At 35.8% G+C, this 20,167-nt stretch overlaps 1 long non-coding RNA gene across 2 annotated transcripts in view; it reads right to left on the bottom strand.

Annotated features, from left to right (window-relative positions):
- LOC118699474 (uncharacterized) overlaps window positions 1–19,095 on the bottom strand; it is a 32,327-nt gene extending 13,232 nt beyond the window's left edge. For both annotated transcript variants that reach the window (XR_004982087.2, XR_004982086.2), the window contains exons 1-2: window positions 19,005–19,095; window positions 5,923–6,149 (exon numbers count right to left, since the gene is read on the bottom strand). This is a non-coding gene — a long non-coding RNA (uncharacterized LOC118699474). The remainder of the gene's footprint in view (window positions 1–5,922; window positions 6,150–19,004) is intronic.
- Window positions 19,096–20,167: the final 1,072 nt, after the last annotated feature.

Genomic DNA, 20,167 nt, shown 5'->3' with positions numbered 1-20,167 from the left:
AACTTTTCCGTCTCCCACCACATGGTGCCTCTGACTCCTATTTGGTGTCTTTCCTCCATAGTGCATCAAAAATACATAATCACCATTGGTATCATCTTTTGTCAACTATGGTATTAGATCAGTTCAATCAAATGCAGATAGTGACATCAGCATGAAGCATTCAAATGATGACAGAAGCATTTTGCTATGCATAATGGTGTTGGTTATTATATCACTTTTAAATTTATAGGTTCAGTTCATCTTAAGCTAAATATCTTATTACTTTACAGCTGTTATGAGTCAGCCAGAGAGAGGATTACTTTAAAAAATGTTGCAACAAATGCTTTAATCTTGAGCTACAATAGAAGAACAAGTCTGGTCAGGTCATGTCTAATAAAGGTTGTGCTCCAGTAGTACTTAGGAGTTTATCACTGCTCATACAAAACAGGAGATGATTTGATATTGTAAATCTTGCCACCTTCATATTAACCCCAGAAATTTCAGACATAGATGGGATAGATTTTTTTTCAGGGCAAAGGACCATGCTTAAGCAGTTTCAGATTAGAAAATTTTACAAATGGATACTTAAGTGGTTTATCCTATGCAGAGGCCATGTATACTTATCATTCTGTCATGACTCAAAGTTCTTGGGATTATCCATGATGGTAATATGTTTTTGTGTCTTCATGTCACCTCTCTTGTAAAAATAATGGAGACATTAAGATATGAAGTCAGGGAGTTTTTGTCTGTGTCTTTACATCTAGCTAAGAAACATAAAGAGAATGCAAAGCTGTGAAACAGTCAGAATGTCAAAGTTGTGATGGGTAGGTGCTAAATGTCTCTGAGTTATGGGCTAGCATGTGAAAATCAGCATGCCACCCAAACTGCTGCAAGGCTGAATATCAGTCATGAATATCTGAATATCTGCAGCCCATGGCAGTATTGTCTCTGGAAAACTTCTGAAAACTGAAAATCCACAGAACCCTCCCCACATGGAATAGAAGTCCCACTACTAGGAAATGGTTAACTCAATGTTACCAATTGGAAGCTAAATAACTACAATTGAATTACTAGTCACATTTCTAAGGATGTGCTAATCTCAAGCTGTGGCTACATGAGCAATTTCTGAAAATAATAGAGCGTACAAGTAGTCAATCACAAATCAGAAAGAGCAAGTATTAATACAGGGCACTAAAACAAAGAGAACATTTCTGGGAAAGTACAAAAACTGCAGTCTCTGTGCCACTTGTTCTTAGCTTTTCCATTTGCCAACTGCAAATAGTAGGAACCAGCAGCTGGAAAAATGGCTTGCAGTTGGTAATTTGTAAAAAAAATCTGTAATAAAGATTCAACTTTAGTTAAATGAGACTCCAATTGATTTTTCCCCCCTCTTATTCTTAGTATCCCAGTGGTGTCATAAAGACATTTCCCATCAGACCTGTCAGATTTCTGTAATGACAATAGTGCTAGAAACACAAAAAAACCCCAAAGCTAACCAGACAAAGAAAAGAGTAATGGATGGACCACAGAAAATATGTACTTCTTAAGAAAGAAATCTAGGTCTATTATTGAGTAAACTAGAAAACCTTCTGGAATAAACCAGAAATTTTAGGTATACCCCTTAAAAATTATAAAAATAGGATTGTGGGATTTTTTTTCCAGAACAGATGATTTCTAGTTTGTAATTTCCCTTATCATAAAGAATTATGCACTGCACTCAGCCTTATTTGCAGTTTTGAAGGATGAATTCTATTCATCTATGAAAAGATGTTAAACATTCTGTATTTTTTAACAAATCAAGTTATCATCTAACCTTTTGATGATGGAGCTTCTCAAAGATAGACAATAATCACTTCCATTCACAGCAGTATGCAATACAAAATAATATTTAATTATTACATGGTTGCAGAAATTATCTGCTTCAGGAAGAAGCAGCGAAAACATCTAAACTGAGTCTTCACTAATTTTTAAGACATTATTTTGCACATAAAAGCAAGGAGGAAAGGGGAGGAAAACAAAATTTAAGTAGTTGTGCAAAATTGCAGAAATACACCCGTCACATAGAATATGTGTTTTTGTCCTTCCACAAACAGGGACAAAAATGAGAGTGCAGTTAAGTGCACTGCTGCTCTTAAACTAAAGACCAGCTTACTCCTGAAAGAATCTCTCAAATACACAACTTTAAGCACATCCAATCTCTATATACTCCAAATTCTAAGTCTTTCTTGCTTTTAGTCCATTCCTTTTTAAGACAGTACAGAAAAAGATGTTATCAATATCTTAAATGAGAAGATAGTTTAAAAAATTTCCATGATTTCTTCAAGAAGAGCAAAACTCCGTGCAATTACATGCCTGAAACATTGATTTAGATCACACAATTTAATTAGCAAATTACACCTTTGTAAAACTTCTCACAGAATGATAGAGGAAAAAACGTAGGTCTTCAATTCGTCATTCTCAATTATCTCTTTATCAGAATTGTTATTTAATAAATGCCTCTGATTAAGTTTGTTTCATTAAATTATGAGATCTGAATCATACTATAAGACCTGTATAAACTTATGAATTTTAAGAGGTAAGGAAGCCGGTCCAGTATGTGTCAGGTTGACATCTAAATTATTCATATTTTTTCTAATGTGCTTATAAGTTCCTGGTTTGCTACCTTAATAAGAACTGTACAATTGTACAATTGCTGTCTTGTCTTTGTCTTTAGCCTTGCATTATGAAATAACAGTTATTCATACATCCCTAATTTTTAATCACTTAGGTTTACTAACAACCCTTAAGACCAAGCGATTTTCACGAAGAAGGGCTTGAAATATTTACTTTGCTTTAATTCATAGTGTTCGGGATGATTTTTTTTGTTGTTGTTGTTTTTGTGCATTTTTGTTTTGTTTTTGATTGCGTCTGTTTTGAATGAGGTTGCAAGTTATAGAAAAACAGAAGAATAAACTAAAATAGTTATGTGGTATAAACTTTTACTGTTGCGATAAGCATAATAAGATAAAAATAGTGGTTTTGCCTTTCATTAGTAGGGTAGTTTTGTCAATTTTATCTTTATCTCAGTAGAATTCTAGTCACAGTCATATTTCTTTCTCTTCCCCATTAAGCATTTAGACGCTTTAAAAGTTCTTTAAAGATCAACCTTAGGCAATTTATGTCCAAGAAATGAGACAAGAAATGTTGCTGCATAGAAAATTAAGAATTTATTACACATCACTGTAAGGCTTAGGATAAAAGTCATAAAGCCAAGACATTCACCATAAATGTGCATCTTAAAGAGCAATTTTTAACAAGGCTCTTGATTCATTACCATGCTGGTAGTTGTTTCTTTGTTGATGCTGTTCATGTTCATGTTTCTTTATTTCATCAATTCAGGTACTTCTAGTGTAATCCAATGTACCAATAAGTAGGGGTAAAGGAAGGCATTCTTACTGATGAAGTTATTAAAAGAATTTTGCTTTTTCTTTCTTGAAAAGAGTTAAAATTTAGTTTTCATATTGTTCTTTTGTTGCAATAAATATTTCTTAGAATCACTAGAGTTTACATATTATATTACTGGAGTTACTAGAATAACTAGGATTTACTAGAATTCCTAGAATTTACAACATTGTCTCTAGAAGATGAACCAATGAGAGAACAATTAAAATCTTAATTACAAAATAAAATGTCTAAAATATTCCAAGTTAATTTCAAAAAGTGCAAGCTTGGAAAGAAAAAAATGACAAATATTAGAAATAGCTTTCTGAATACCACTTTTTTAACTTAAAAATACTTTTCTTACCCAAGCAAAAATATATCCCTAAATACAAGCAAACCAGATGATTCTTCATTTATAACAAGACACTGAATCAGGTTTGTTTATAAGCTGAATTCATTTCCAGTATGGTCACTGTCAGCTACTACCAGAATATATCCCAAATTTCCTGCATGAGCAAATAGATTTCTGCCCTTTTTCTAAATGCCTTTGAATCATTCATGCAACATTCAATAGGACTAGTTCTAAGGGTAGGAAAAGAAGTTACAGTGACAAGGAAATTTCTTCATTGCAAGTTACCAGAGAAAAATCCTTTCCAGTTGAAGTTACTAGCTTAATCCAGCTAGAATCTATAGAGACATTTTAATGGCTGGTAAAGTGTTTTCTATTCCACCTTGAAAATAGTTCTGGTTCTGGCTGAAATTATATTCACAAAAGATTTCATAATATATTTTTATGTTATATAAATGGGATTTCCTATTTATGATTTATAGTGGTTGTGTGTTTTCTTTCCTCAGTTTAAAAGCAAAAAAACATAGGATTTCATGTCCAGTTCTAGACAGAATCAGTAATAAAATCAAGAAACAATTAAAGTTTAATGTCGATTCTGCTAAAGATTAATCCATAAGAAGATTGCAATTTTATACGAATGTGTTTCACAAAACAGGTGAAACTAAAACTTTCTTCAGAATTTTATTGCCCCACTCAAATAGTTTGCTAGAGTTCACTATATCCTCAGATACATAAACTCCATAGTTTCACAATACAACATGGGGTGAAGTTTTCCTTCTGCTAAGCAGGAATTTAAACCTTCTGGGTAATGCCACCCAAATTACTCAGAACAGGCAGGGAATTTCTCCCAGTTTTCACCATGGATTTATTATTGTAGCTCTACTATATGGAGCTGAATGACCTAAAAGCATGTTAATGCTGCTGCAGGACACATTAAAGTCATACAACAGCATTTTCCCTGAGTGGGTGTATTCAGCTCATTTAATAAAGATTATGAGTGACTGCACCCTTTTTTTTTGGCTATGACACAACTCAAGGATAGAGAAATTTAATAGCATACTTTACCTCTAGGCATATTAGTCATCTGCCCAGAGGTAAAGTATTTCATAATGAACTGAAAAGCCAGAAAATTGTGTCTATGTGTGTGTTTTAATATTACTGTGTTCATACTAATGAAATTTATGCAAAGCACCACAAAAACTGATGACTGTACATCCATAACGTGACTGAAAGACTCTGCAGGTTGCGTTAGGGTGAGGTGTTAAATTATTTATTACATGTCAAGTTTGTTTTTTTCTTTTAATTGCTTTCCTGGTATTTTGAAATTATTTCTCTGTTTAATATGAAATTATTAGCATAAAGATCAAGAAAAAAAAATCACGTTTTTATTCCTGCTGCGCTGTGTGCCTTGCCCAATGAAGATGGCAAAGGCAGGAGTGTCCCAAAACATCTGTAGGCAGAAAACTTGGCAGTTTTTTCACCTTTTAAAATACATAAGCAAGCTAGATGTGAGTACAAGTGAGGGGGAAGCAGGGAAAGGACATGGTGATTCTGAAGATGGCAGTGGAATAAAGAATAAAAGAGTTTTGCTTGCAGGCGTAAGGATGAGTACTGGCATAGCTGAACTGCTTGCTCACCTTTGGAGCCCAGAGCCCTGAGGTTTGCCCCATGTGCCTTAGGGGTGTTGGGCTTGGCTGTGTGTTATGTGGAGACACCATGACCACTGCTGAGCCTGCCCTGATCCTTACCCATGGAACACCAAGGTGACATTGCTGGTGAGCACCAGAAACCTGGGTTTCCCAGCTTCTTGGACTCAGCATAGCTGTCTACACTTCTGTACTGTCAGCCTAGTGCCAAGGAGGAGTGGGTACCTGCCTTTTGCATCCAGCTGGGGATGGAAATCAGCTGAGGGTCCAAAAAACCAAAAGTGGCCAGGAGATCTGCAATCCTGGCTCCCTCACATAACAGGAAGTTCTCCCATACTACCTAAGCATATGTGATACCAGTGCTCCTCAAAATCTCTGAAGAACAGATCTTGGGAGCCCCATGTGCCTGGTGAGCCCCTAATTCATCTTATGGAAACAGAGGCTCATTTGGGGCTTTTGCTGGGGGCTTGAGGAATGAGAGATGGCTCCCTTCAGCTGGAATGCCTCCCCCACTGGAGGATTACTCACAGCATCTGGGTGCCAGCCAGGAGCCGGATGGCAGGGTGCTGCCTCACAGGTCTAGGTCTCCTCCTGCAAGTACAGATCTGTGAAAGCTGGCACATTCCCTTCTCTCGCAAACAGCAATCTCCAAGCTGGGCTGCCAAGTGTGCTGGAGACTCTCCACCACTTCACCCCGCCTTCAGCTGAGGCCATAGGGACAAGCTCACAGGATATCTTGTGTGCCCATCAGTTGGCTGTGACCAGGGAGAGAGAAAAAGGGAGAAAAGACAAAAATCCATCATTTTATGTTTTTAACTAGCAGTTTTAAAAAACTTGTTGCAAGTGTCTTGGGAACTAGACAATAAATTGGTGTCTTTGGATTTCATTTTCTGGATTTCTATTGAGTAGCTTTTCATAGGATTTTTACCAGTAGCTGTGTTGTTGCATGAGAACCAAGTGACTATTGAGTATTTTAAAACCTACAGTGATTATTAGGTTTTTCTCCAATCATGTTCAGTAACAATTTTATTTTTGTTGGCAGCGTGCACCCAAGAGGAGTTTAAGAAAGCTTGGAAGAGCCTCTTGTTCATGTTAGAGAACAATGCTTTGTGATGAGCAGCTGCAAATTGTTTTAAGGAAAGAGCAGTAAAAGCTACAGAACCAAACAAATGGGCAAATGCTGCAGGCAGCTCTGCTTAGAGCAAAGGTGTGCTTAAATGTTTTAGTGGACTGAAGTATGATGTACAAATTATATCCCTAGAACCAAAATCAAGATTCCTAAATCAGCTCACATGTGTTTGATATCTTAACCCCAATGCTATTCTGATTTATTAAGTATCAAAATTAAATATAAAATATAGATAATGTAAATATATTTATGTCTTTGATCAATTTAATAAAATGGGTAATATACAAACAAAAATACCCTTATTCTCAATCACCACCACCCTACAGCAGAGCTATCTATTTTTTAATTGTCCAGAATGCACTGTTAGGTAAAACCATATTTGATAATGCCAAAAAGCTCTTTTTAGCTGATTGTGTTTGCTTTTTTTTATTAAATCAGTCCTCCATATCTTTATTTTCTTTTGAGTCATACTTAACATTAATAACTCTGCAAAGGATTTGTTTTCTTCAGGTTTTGAGGTTTGCAAAGATGGTCATTGGTCCTGAAAAAGCCTTATGTGGTAAATTTCAGAGTACGTGAAATTTTTTCTTTTCCTAGTGAGGGCAAAGCATATTCACTCATAAGGGAGAGGACAGAATTCTCTGGCTTGTTGAAAATCACCTTTCTGGATGCATGTCTGGGCAAATGAACACTATAAATTGCTCTTTCCAGAAATCAGTGGAAAAATCTGTAATAATATAGCAAATATATTTATTTTCATAATAGCATGATAGTTATGGAATTCTAATGCATTGTTGCTGTTTTAGAACAAGTATATACAGTACATTTTACCTGATTGTGAGGAAGTTTGCTTTTCTGATTTTAATTATAGTTTGTAGAAAGCCTCAAAACCAGATCTGTGCAGCATCAAAGCATCTGGCTACAAAGGGCCTGAGCTTATTATGTATTGACTAACATCAGAAATAAACCTCTCTGAATGCAAACAGAATTGATATTTGCCTGTGCTTCTCTTACTGCTTACTAATAAACATTGTTTAAAAGTTATGCACTCCTACTTACAAAACCTGCTTTCATGTCAGGTTATTCATTGTTTTGCAAAATCTCTTAGTTGATTTGGCTGGCAGGATGTTATTTGGAAACTCAGAGATAAAATACATTCTCTAAGTGTTTTTCTTCAGAAATTAGAGTTCTTTTCTTTACATTGTCTAAAACAAAAGTGCAATTTCTGGTGCTCAGACTTAGCGTGTCAAAACTCAGCTTTCCTGTAATGTTCCTCCTGATTTATGGTTTAAAGAATGACTAAATAAAAACCACCTTTTATTTTTTTCTCCAAGCAGACATACAAATATGTAGTTCACAATTTTTTCCATCTCATTTTTTAAAATTTGCTTCATGTTAGTTTTGTTCTGTCCCAAAATAGATCATGAATACAATAGTCAATATACCCATGTTCCCTATATAAACATTATTTCAATGCCTAATAAAAAATGTAATAATTGGGAAAGAGAAACTTATCCATTTGTAAAGAAATTTTCAAAAGCTGTGGGAGACAACAACCATGCATGATAAAAGTTATTTATATTAAAGAACACCTCTTTCAATCTTCCACAGAATTTCACTGAAAAAGTGAAAGCAGCTGGTAATGCCAGAGTGGGCAATGTAAACATGATTATGTGGGTAGGTCACAGTATATTCACACACACAAGGTACTGAAAAATATGAACAAGCTCCCCAAGAAAGGCCAGAGATTTTGTGGAGACTTTTGTATCTCACCCCACCAATAATTTATGAACAGGAGGGAAGAAAAAGGCTTAAGCAAGTTGTGTAACCCAGTCTCATACAGTCCCAGACATTACATACCATGACTGCTTTTATAAAGGATCCCATAGCAACTTGAATTATTTCTGAAATGTCTGTTAATGTCTGTTATAAATTAGGTTAAATGTAATGTCAGGTTTTTTAAGCATCAGTGTGCTCTCGTGAGTCATTCTTACTCATCCAAGCAACCTGTTTTTAGTGCAAAGGGATGGTAGACAGATGCAGTGCAATTGTTTTGCAAAAATCTCTTTTGATTTTTTTAAAATAAAATTGCTACCTTGTTTACTGTGTTCCTACTTGTTAGCTGAAGGAATATGTCCTATTATGTTATAAAAAGCAGGAATATGAAGTTCAACTGCCGAATTGCATAGCCTTACAAACAATTATGGAGATCTATCAAACTGAAAAATAACCAGGGATTTTTCATCAGACCTACACAGAAACACTCTCTTTCACTACAACAGAGCATGTAAAATAATTCCACTTGTTATATTGGAAAATGGAGAAATAAGGAAGATCTAAAGTGCAAATGAAAAAATATGCCAAGTCTGTCAGAAAAGAAGAACATACACTTATTTTTTGCCAAGCCTTTGACCTCCCCCCATAAGAGCATTCGCAAGTCTGCATTGCTGTGTGTGATTCTGAATGGTCTATACAGAAAAAGGAATCAAACAATAATTAACTAAATAACTAGAAACCCAACAAAAATACTCTCTAAACTAACATCTTCCAGAACCCAGTGTCCTGAACTTGGGATAAGAAAAATAATCTGCTTCAAATACATTAAGTTTGGAAGAGCATTAGCATAAATGGAGGAAACAGAACAGGAAAGCTGTGATGCTTCAGAGAAAACACCACAACCTATTATTGGGTAAAAAACATAGACTTCATCCTACAGCTCTTCAGGACATAAAACGTGGACCAGAATCAGGAAAGTGTCTGGGAGCAGAACTAGGCTTCCAAAGACCTGCAAGAGAAATTTTATCTCGAATACCACTTGTCCAAACCTAACAGCCCCTGGTGGCTCTGAGACATGCAGAGCAGTAACTTTACACAAACAGCTGTACCTGACATCTGTACCAGACACTACTGAGGAGGGTCCCACACAGCCACCATTTGCCCCTGAAGATAACTCTATTCAAGCTACGGTTCACTTTGCCACTCCAGATTCTAGCCATGCCTTTGAAAATTTATATGCTGCCCTTTTCTTTGCCAACTGCCTCTCAGCACTGTGTAATACTTGAGGACCAAGGGGAAAGACAACAAGTGAATCTAATCTTTCCAACATTATGACATGGGATGGCTCAAAAATGACAAAAAGTAATTTTGCAGCCCACAAAGTCTCACTTAAAGAAAAAGACACATCTGCTTTCAGATGTTTAGCTTTACAGTCAAGCCTTTACTTTTTCATATTTTACGTACACTTATATGTAAATACATATGCTTTCATGTGCATATTTCTATGTTTGGTACATATAGATCAGGACAGAAACATATTGGCTTCCACTCCTTTCCTCATTCACAAAAATGCTGATATAATAGCTTACAAAGAAGCCACTTACCATAAGTCTGGTTTTAGTTCTTTCATTTAAATTGGTATCTAGAAAGAAATACCCATACACATATATACATACATGTGCATGCACATGTACATGTGCTTAGATAAAGGAGAGGTAACATTCTCATCCATGTAACTCCCTTTTTAAGGGGAAATTTGACCTGGGTGCAAGGGTCAGCATACCCCCTCTGCTTACCAAACATTAATATCTCTTTTGATTTTTGATTACTTACATAAATCTTAGATGATCACATATTTTTGCTGTTCTTCTATCCATCAAAATTAACAAGTAAAGAGAAAATCCCGTAAATTATTGTGACACTGCACATGTAGAAGACCTAGTTTTCAGCGATGGATATCGTTGGCCATTCACATCCTCCCAATTTTGTTCTCAAGGTAGACAGGTCACGCAATGATGCCTGGTTTCAAAGTTATGTTTTTGGACTAATGCCTGCTCTTTTAAAAACAGCAGGAGCTTCACCTTTAACAATGTAACATGCTTCGAATTTATCTTTGACATTAAAAAGAATGTGAAAAGTGCAGCTATTTTTTGCACCACACTGAGCACCTAATATAATAAAGTGGACTTTTTCAAGTCATACAAAAAAAAAATTCTTTTGCTCTTCAACTGATATCTTGCCTGCCAATATTTGAGGAAATGTTTTCATTTTCTACAATAAAAATTACCAAAACTCAAATAAATGTTCTGTTATCATTCCAAAATTAAGTCATGAATAGAATGCCTGTGGACCTTTTGTCTACTCTGGCACATCGCATAAGCACTGTAAATGCAAATATTGCAGCTGTACACAGCTTTGCCACATGTTAATATTTGCAGCTGGAACTAGTAGATTTTTGTCATTTACTGTATTCTAGTTTGTCTGAATTATGAGTACAGCATCAGATTGGTAAGACTGAGAAATGAAGCAGAATATAAGTAACACGAAGCAGCAGTTAATTTATGTTAAGGCTAATCAACTAAACAGCAATATTACTGCAAGTGTTGAATTTATAGTCTATTTTGCTGCTAACACTTGAATTATCTTATCACTTTTGGAAATATTGAGCTCTGTAGGCTGGAATTCTCTATCCAAACTACCTGTCCTTTGCAGACAACAAAGTGAAACTCTTCACCAGCACCAAGTGCACAAAAAAAGGATCATTATAAAGAAGTCAGAATATGGTCAGTCTCTCTCTCTCTGCCCAGCTGGTTCCACTCCTCAGGGCAAGAGAAGTTTCAGCAGAAAGATCTAACATATTCATATTGCAGAACGGTTTTCATGCAGTAACCTTAACTTTTGGGGTAAGCAAGGAATGCTGGGCATTAAATATTTCAGTACAAACTTTATAAAAGCATGGGCAAAGTAAACTCAGGCTGCTGAAATGATGTCCAGATTTCCTCTGGGAAAAAGTGAGGGTATACAAAGACGATTTCTGCAACATTTTTCTTTTCTGTCCTATTATGTACAGCAACTTCCCATCAAGTTCATCTAAATGCTTATTTCACTTACCTGTGTAATCCCCCTAATTTTTTTTTTTTTTGAGAGTATATCTTCAAAGTGCAAACTGCACCTGGGAAGAAGGCATAAAACACCAGAAATCCAGAAGCATAATTGAAGGAAATCATATAAGGATTACAGTGTATGGCAATCTGAAAATTAGCCAGAAGGAATAAGTTTTGGACAGCAAGCAAACAAATGACCAAACTCAAATTCAAAATAAAACAAGCAAAAAAATTTGCTCTAAATTGCTGTCAGTGGTGGAACTAATGAAATATTAACTTATATTTAGCCTCTTCCAGATCAACACCTGCAGCTATTTCTTCCTAAACGTCAGCCCTCAAAAATATTTGCAATATACTCTTATGCTTGTCAAATTCCTCTCTCTCTCAAATCCCCTTTTTTGCCTCATGTGCCAGAGGAAGAGGAAGTTTGATGTGGATTTCAGTGACAGAATGGACAGGGCATGCATGCCAATCACCCAGCCTGTCTGGTGTCTGTATCTAGGAAGGTAGCTGAGCTCTCTGTTACCTGTTCAGACACAGATTTTCACAAAATTCATAAGAACTATGGATCCTCATGTATTCTTCAATCAAATTTGGTTGAAATAGACAAATTTGTATAAAAAGAATTTGCTTGGAAAAAAATGGCACATATAAAATGAGATGGAGCACAGCATAGAATCCTTAGGAAGAACAAGAAAAAGGAGCCTGTCCTGGGATGTTGTTCAGAGGAGTGGTATATGGCAGACTTGGAAGCTAATTAATATTCACTACAGTATCCTTTCTGTATCCTTTCTTGGATCTGACTTTGAAAGAGAGATTAATTGCACTGCACTCCAAAAATACGAATGGTAACAGACTGGGAAAATAAGCCCTGTAGAATAAAAAGTGAGATGAGTGGATATGTTTAACTTAGATATAAAGGTACAGAGATGGGAGATTATGTAAAGAAGTGCTTAATGAAGTGATCAATTGCTCTCTGTGCCAGGAAAGAAGAAATTGACTTCATTAGCAGCAAAAACATCTGTGTGAAATCAGTCAAGATTTCCAAAGCAATGTGTGATCTGCTTGGAAAGCAGAAGGCTTTTAGCAGAAATTTACAGAAGCATAGTCTCCTGTAAAGACTTTCAGCTTTATGTTTCTGTCACTGCATCTTAAACCTTCTTGTCTGGGGAGATTCTGGGGACACAGTAAAGATCACTACAGCAGCACAGCTTGGGCTCCATTTGCATAATTTGTTAGACTTCTAAAAATGTCCTCTACCGATAAATCTGAGAAAAATCCAGTCAAGAAAATGTGAATCTTGATGTAGGTTTCAGTTAATTTAGACTCAAGATCTGAATGCATGAAAAGACTGTGCTTGTGTATTTCAACACCTAACAGGGAAAAATGATTCTTGTTCATGGTCTCAGTTTTATCAAGCCAGTGAAACAAATTCAATTCAAAGAAAGTAAAAAATAAATATTTCTAATTCTTTTCCATTCTGAGTACTCCCACCTAAAGATTAAAACACCAAAAATTAAGCTCTATGTATGTAATAATTTCCCAATAGATATTAATACTGAATTTTGTTTAGCGGTTATTCTCCTCTTCAACCTTTCCCCAAATATTTTTTTAAAAAAATAGTGACGAGGGAGGCATCTCTTCATTTATGGAGAAATGATTTTAACCAGTCATTCTCTACAGAGCAAATTGGTCTCAAACACTTTTTTTAACAGTTATTTTATTTTGTTTTGGTTTGGTTTTTGCCTGGAACATAGTAAAATTTCACTCCTGAAAATCTGATCACATGTGGAAAATCTTTAGTCACCTAAACATTTACTAGTTTCAAGTGAGACTTTTGCATGAGTAAAATTCATGAGCAAATAAATTCAAAGTTCAGGACCTAGAATCACATTCTGAATATAAGAGTAGAAAAGCAGATTATTTCTTGCTTGTTACATTGTAAAGAGGGTTGTACTACAAGATGATATATATGATTTTTTTAAATGGAGAAACTGGGATGCAGTTGACAGCATTTAAAAAATTGGATTGCAATAAAATTGTGTTAAATACATTATAAATATGTATTTCATTCATGTTAATTCATCCATTCATTGTTATACATAAATGTGTATGAAATTTGGGGGTTGGGTTTTGAAAAATAGAGAAGACCAGAATTGTGCCCCCTTTTACATATAAACTTCATATTTAATGAACACATCCATTTCTTGTCCTTAATATATTAAGTCTGACAATAGTTATTTTATGACTACAGTTCTGAAAACCAAGGTACTAATTGAACAGTCATTCCAAACTTTGAAATAACAAAGGAATAAATAGGAGATCTCTCATATTAGTGTTCAGCATAAATTGTATTTAACATGGCAATTGGAAGGTGGATCAAAGGATCAACCAAAATGCATAATACCCCAGTTGTGTAGTGAAATCTGCCCACATTATTCTCTTTAATCTGTTTATTCTTTTTATCTATTTAATTTTCCAGGAAGAAACCTCTCTAAATCCAATGTTTTGAAAATCTGAATAGTGGTACATCAGCCAACCTGTTTGGCAGCTCTCAAGTTGTTCTGATTGGTAAGGTTATGTAGCCATCCTTGTAAGAGGATTTTGGGGACTCAGAACCCTTATTACACACATTTCCCTAAGTATACATGAGTAGTCCAATGGGAGCAAACACAATAACTCCCTTGCAAAATGTGCGGATGGATCTGAAGCCAAGAATCAAATCTGTAAGATGGAGGAAAGGAAAGAGAGGAAGTTCCACAATAATGACTGGAGCATTGTCAGAGGAGGAGTAGAGGTGCCAAGGCAGCAGCATCTTCCTGAAGGTCAGCCCTGAGCTGCACCATTTAAAGTTATCATGTTTGGTTTCAAATTCATTACACACAGGGTCAAAGGATGAAGAAGAACATCTCTAAGAGGACAGTGCAAAATTTTCCCCATCACAGCAAGCCAAGATTAAGTTTGTGACCCCAAAACCTGATGCATTATTTGCATGTTCAAAAGATCTCAAAATCAGCTAATCTGCTAAAAATTTCAGTGCCAAAAGCCATACAATTGACTCAAAGTAAAAAGCATTTCAACTGAATTACTCATCCAGGCAAGCCCAGACAGTACGCTGTTAAGTATCAGTTGGCCATCATAATGGTTATCTCTCTTTAGGAGCTTCAGTGTCAACAGAACCAACACAGACCAGACTCACTTGTTGGGCCCAGACCTGTTCTCCTTCCTGGGGTAAAATTCCCACAGGTAGCAATGGAAATTCCACCCTTAAGATCTGTGCAGCTCTTCCATTTGTGTGAAGAACTGGGTCTTCTGTAGACAATAAATAGCTACACATGTATCTTGATATTTCTCTGCATTTGGCCTGGAGAGACTAGAGAGACTCTAATGGACTGTCTGAGGAACAAAGGGTAAAAGAAAATGAAAAAATGTGGCCTTCCTCCCTTGATGGAGTTTATGCACCAACTTACCAATCCTTCCTCTACACCCATAGTCAACTTACTCAACAGAAGTTTTGCCCAATGCTCAACATTTTATTTCTGCCATTCCTAAATTTCAAGCGGGTAATTCCTGAAAGGCAGCAGGAAAAAAGCACTGATTGGCTGTAAGAATTGGAGGTGACAGTTCTGTCACCAGCAGAGTGCAGATGACCTCTCACCTACAATAAGCCAAAAGAGACAGCACGAGCTGGAGCACCTTCAGTTAAGCAACACCAATTCCAGCTTATAGGAATATATCAGTTGACCAGTTGTTAGCTAAAACTCTCTCCAGTTCTCCAATAAGTCAGGATCTTCCACTAAATTCAGCCACTGGCTCCCTTAAAATGGAAATCAGCTGATAATCAGGTGGTTTCAGGAGCGCTAGTAGAAAGACAACCAATAACTAAGGTGTTGAAAACACCTTAAGGGAACAGAAGCTGAAGAGGAGGAATTTTATCTGTTTACATGTTTTTCTACAGTTCCCACTACTGAATTTATAGTATCATATTCAATCTAGAGAGCCAAGTTTCTTCCAGCTTCAGGATTGTCATACTTCTTCAACCAGAACTCAGAGATTTACCTTCTAGCTCTGTTAAATGACCCACTTGGAGGCAGTTGTCCTCACTGAAGGCAAGTGTATCTGGTGGGACAATGCTTTGAAAATCTTATATAAACTATATAGCACTAGTTAGAAAATTTACCCATAAACATTTCAGAGACCATCTGACGTAATACAAAAGTGAAGTGCTGCTTACAAATAATCGTTGAAATCTTGCAGCTTGGAACGCCCTTGTTATTTCATTGGCCCAACTATCCTGCATTTATTTTCAGCAGAAAACACTGCTTTGTACTCCTAAAAATTACCATGGGTTTGTTTGGGTGCCAAATCCCTCCAATTTTCAATCCCCCAGACAGGAGAAGCAGATAGATGTAGCAATGGCAAAATACTTCCTTGCCTCTGTGAAATTATGAGGATAATGGGATTGTTTTCCATTAAGCTCTTCGCAACATTCATTGCAGAAACTGCTGTCCAAAATCAACACACAAAACTCAGACTCTTATCCAGTGTAATTAGTGAATAACCTATATTTTAATATTTAACAATATTTAATTCCATTAATAAAATAAAGAAAAATACGTGTTGTCATTTTAAATTAACAAATAAGGAATAATTAATACAAAGTATCTTCCATGTCATGAAAGTAGTTTTATAATGAAATAACAATTGCACCACAGGTGTGAACAAAGCCAAACCCAGTCTCAGCCGTCACCAAGGTAACAGAAGGACTCCCTTGCTACAATCAAACGGTGAAAATGTTTCATCTTAGGCTTCAGTGGTTAGCCAATATTAGCCAATATGCTGACTTCTGCAGAGTTATTTTGATTGGAAGATGAAAAAATACAGAAGCATACAAAGGAGTTTTTTTTTTCCATTAATCTAACAGTGAGAATAACAGCATTAAGTCAGTCAACAGTGTGCTCAGAGAACCTAATGATTCCCTTCTCCTTGTGTTATTACAATCAGTTAATTCCCTGACACCACACAGCTTAGCCTTGCTGTAACTTCCCAGCCACCACTGTTCAAGACTGCATTTAATGACCCCTTCCATGTAGACTTTTGCCAGAAAGAATGCCAAACATAGCTACAGGGCCAAATCAAGTCTCCAGCTGTCTCTAGTTCACCATCTGATAGATCCTCTAGTATAACAATTCCATCTATAGAACTGGTTTTCCTTCCACTGAACCTGGCAAAACATCACTGGGACTAACACTAGAAGTGCAGACATTCACAACAGGTTCAGGCAACTACCTTTTATAGACAGGGATGAAAAGAAAAACAATCAGAAGGTATGATATAATTACAGGGTAATAAAACTACAAACATTGTTAATACATTAATTTAACATTTGGATTTCACATCTAGGTGTACAAATTCACAGATGTCCAAGTGTTACCATTTTAGGTTGGAGAAAGTAATTTTTTTGACTGATGCCTATCAACAGACATAGTTTTTTTCAGCAGTGACAGAGGAGAAAAGATATCAGAAATATTAACGAGGGAAGCTCATCTGAGTTACACAGTAAGCAACAAAGATAAAATAAAACCTTCCATTGTGTCATAAAGATTTAATTTATCTGGTTATGAAAAACACCTTACTGAGGAAAATTGTTTAAATAAAAAGTAGGAAGGGCAAAATGTTACTGCTACCATAAGATGTGTCCCTGCCATCCTACTTTCTGATTTCTTTCTGAATGTTTATGCTGAAATTCTGAAACCCTTGAAAAACATTGTTTCAGATGAGGCCCATAAAAAGCACAATTCTCACGATTCTCCTAGCTAAAACGTTGGTATTCTTATAACAAATCTCCATGGACAGCAGAGGGAAGATAATTCTGGCCTTAATTTTGAAAGAAGCAAGGAAGTCAGCTAATGAAGCTGACAGTGTGAAGTGATGACGCTTGCAGGAAGGGACAGTGCGACACAGAAGGTCTGTAAAGGGTTGGGTGGGAGGGAACAAAGGTGAAGGGACAGAAAAAGGGGAGACATGATGAGTTTGACTGTTGAGCACAAGAGGAAGACTGCAGGAGTCAGGGATATCTGTGTAATTTGGAGATGTGTCAGCTAATCATTCACCAAATTCAGAGCAGGACCAAACTTTACAGCCAACAGAAAACACACAGAGGTTTGCCAGTTGCTGGTTTGAATAAAGTGAAAAACATAAGTCTCTGACAATACCAGACATTTTTATATCCAGAATAAGACTGTGAAATTTTTTAAAAATTTGTCTTGTTTAAGCTACCTCTTCAAGGAAGAAGCTCTGATACTCCTTGGGAACTGGACACACAATTGTTCTTCTTTTACTTTGTACTTGAAAAATACAAGGAAAAAATGCTTTAAATAAAGGAAGAAAAGCATTAGTGTTTAAATGGCTTATCCTGTGTGTTGAAGAGACAGCTTTGTTTCTTTTTCTTGTTACTACAAATGCAAAGCTGCCATAAAGCACTCCACCCCTTATTTAAAGTGAGAGTTTCTGGATATGAAACTCACCAGACCAAAAGACATTTATACCGCCTACAGAAGACTGAGACGTTCCAACTATGCTCTATTTCACTTATCAACAATAATAACTGTAATTAACTCGTGGTTCTGCTGAAGCCTGAGAAGTCTGTTGCAGTTTTAAAAAAAACAAACCAACACCAAAAATCCAAGCCCCAACCAACAAACCTCCTGCAAAGCTATATTAAAAAAAATTGATATCTGCACTGTACTATTGGGAATCCTGTAGAAGCTTGTTAGGAATAATCTTGAATGTCTGATAGATAGGAGAGAAACCTCTGAGTGACAGCAATAAGGTGAAAACAAGTGAGGTATAAAGATAGCCATTAGAGCAACAAAGTTTAGAGATTATCCTGTGAAGTTTAGGGATGCAATCCCTTTTTGTCTTGCAGAATGGAATAAATGTATGTTGCTGTGAATTTCACTGTATTCTCCAGAGTTTATATGTTGTTTTTCTGCACAACTGTGTATACAAGTTTACTATAAGCACTATATTTTTTGACCGATCAAATTACCCTTTGCAGATTATCACTTTGAAAGCTCATTATTGAAGAATAAATAATCAGAGTGTCTGATCAAAGGACACATTATACAACCCTTCAATGCAGGCACCGATCTTTTCAAAAGCCATTTTACCTCCAATTTCCTTTGGGGAGAACATGGTGCTTACTTACTTTTCTCACAACAACAAAATGTCAGCTTTGAACAGTATTTGAAAAGAATATTAAAAACTGGACAAAAGTGGAAACAGTTGAAAAATTGCAGGTTTTTTACATGAAATTTTATCTTGTCAGCTCTTTCAAGAGTTACTATGCAAAGGATAGCAGTGCTCTTTGCTAAAATGAATTCACTGAAAAAAATATTGCCACAGTTACTTATAAAGATTGTTATAATTTTTTTACCACACCACCTTAAAAGCAAACACAAACTAATTAAAAAAATCTATGGAGAACTCAAGTTAATAATATATTCTTATAAAAATTTCTCTGTGTGTATATAAAAATATATGTATACACACACAGATATATAAATGTATTTATATAAAATAGTAAACCTCAGCCTTACCTACAGTGAAAAATCTTGCAGTCATATCAGAACGAAGAGCGAAGCCCTTACTCATAAAGAGAATCAGATCACAAGAGGGAAGAAGGCGAAATCAGGAAGCTAGTTCCTACTTGAAAAACCACAGCTGTGAGGAAGGCTCTAAGTTTGTCTATGAATCAGCCAAACATCTGATCTCTGGTGGTAATTAAGTGCTGGAAAATAAATTCATGTGGAATCTTTTTGTGGAATAGGAGGTAGGGATAAAATAGAAGCCACCTAAAATAGCAAAGCTCAGGAGCTTTTGGTAGATAACTTCTGTAAATTATTTAATAATTCCTTGCTAAAAATTAAAGACTATTGAACACAAAGGAAAGAAAGTTTTAATTTTAGCAGCAGACAGTACTTTTTGATCTCCATAAGTAAAGGGAAAAATGCAGAATTACTGAAATGGTAGTGTTATATTTTTTAAAACAATACTGCTCCAATTGAAAATATTTATGTGCATTTTTATGATAGACAGAATGAGCAGCTGAAGTGCAGGCTTTCTGCAGGCTTTCTGCAATACACAGATAACAAAGATGTTTCTTCACAAACTGACAAGTCATACAAACTACACATCAAAGCTGAGGCACTTCCGATTTTCACAAATTCAACAGAAAGGTGAGTCCAGGTAAATCCAGTTTTCTTGCTTTCCAAGTGCTCTGTAAATAAAGTCTAATTGACGATGACTTTGACACTTCTATGCAAATGAAGTAGGAAATTGACATATACTTGCCCCATTTTGTATATGTATTTATGTATTATAGCTTTATCTTCTGTAGTGTATCTCAAATTGCTTTAACTGACTTTAAATATGAAAATTACTTAGAGATCTTTAGGTATTTTAACATCTTTTGGATACATATTGCAGGCAGATTTTAAAAAAATCACAGAAGGAAATAGTCTTTTTATTGTAAGTATTTAATTAATTCAAAGTAAATAGAAGAACCAGTGCTACACCAATACACCATGGTGTATTTTCCTCTAAAATCAAAAGTGTATAGAACTGGGCTGTTTTTTTGGCCCACTTCAGCCTGTGTATGTTCAAATGTTACTCAGACTGGGAGGATGTTTGTGTCCTTTACAAATATCAGACTTTCAGCTGTGAAGTGGCAATTTTGTGACTTTGTAACATCCAATAAAGT

The sequence above is a fragment of the Molothrus ater genome, chromosome Z (assembly GCF_012460135.2).
Source record: "Molothrus ater isolate BHLD 08-10-18 breed brown headed cowbird chromosome Z, BPBGC_Mater_1.1, whole genome shotgun sequence".
Classification (NCBI taxonomy): domain Eukaryota; kingdom Metazoa; phylum Chordata; class Aves; order Passeriformes; family Icteridae; genus Molothrus; species Molothrus ater.
The sequence above is the reverse complement of the archived record's forward strand: the minus strand, read 5'-3'. Positions and strand labels throughout refer to the sequence as shown.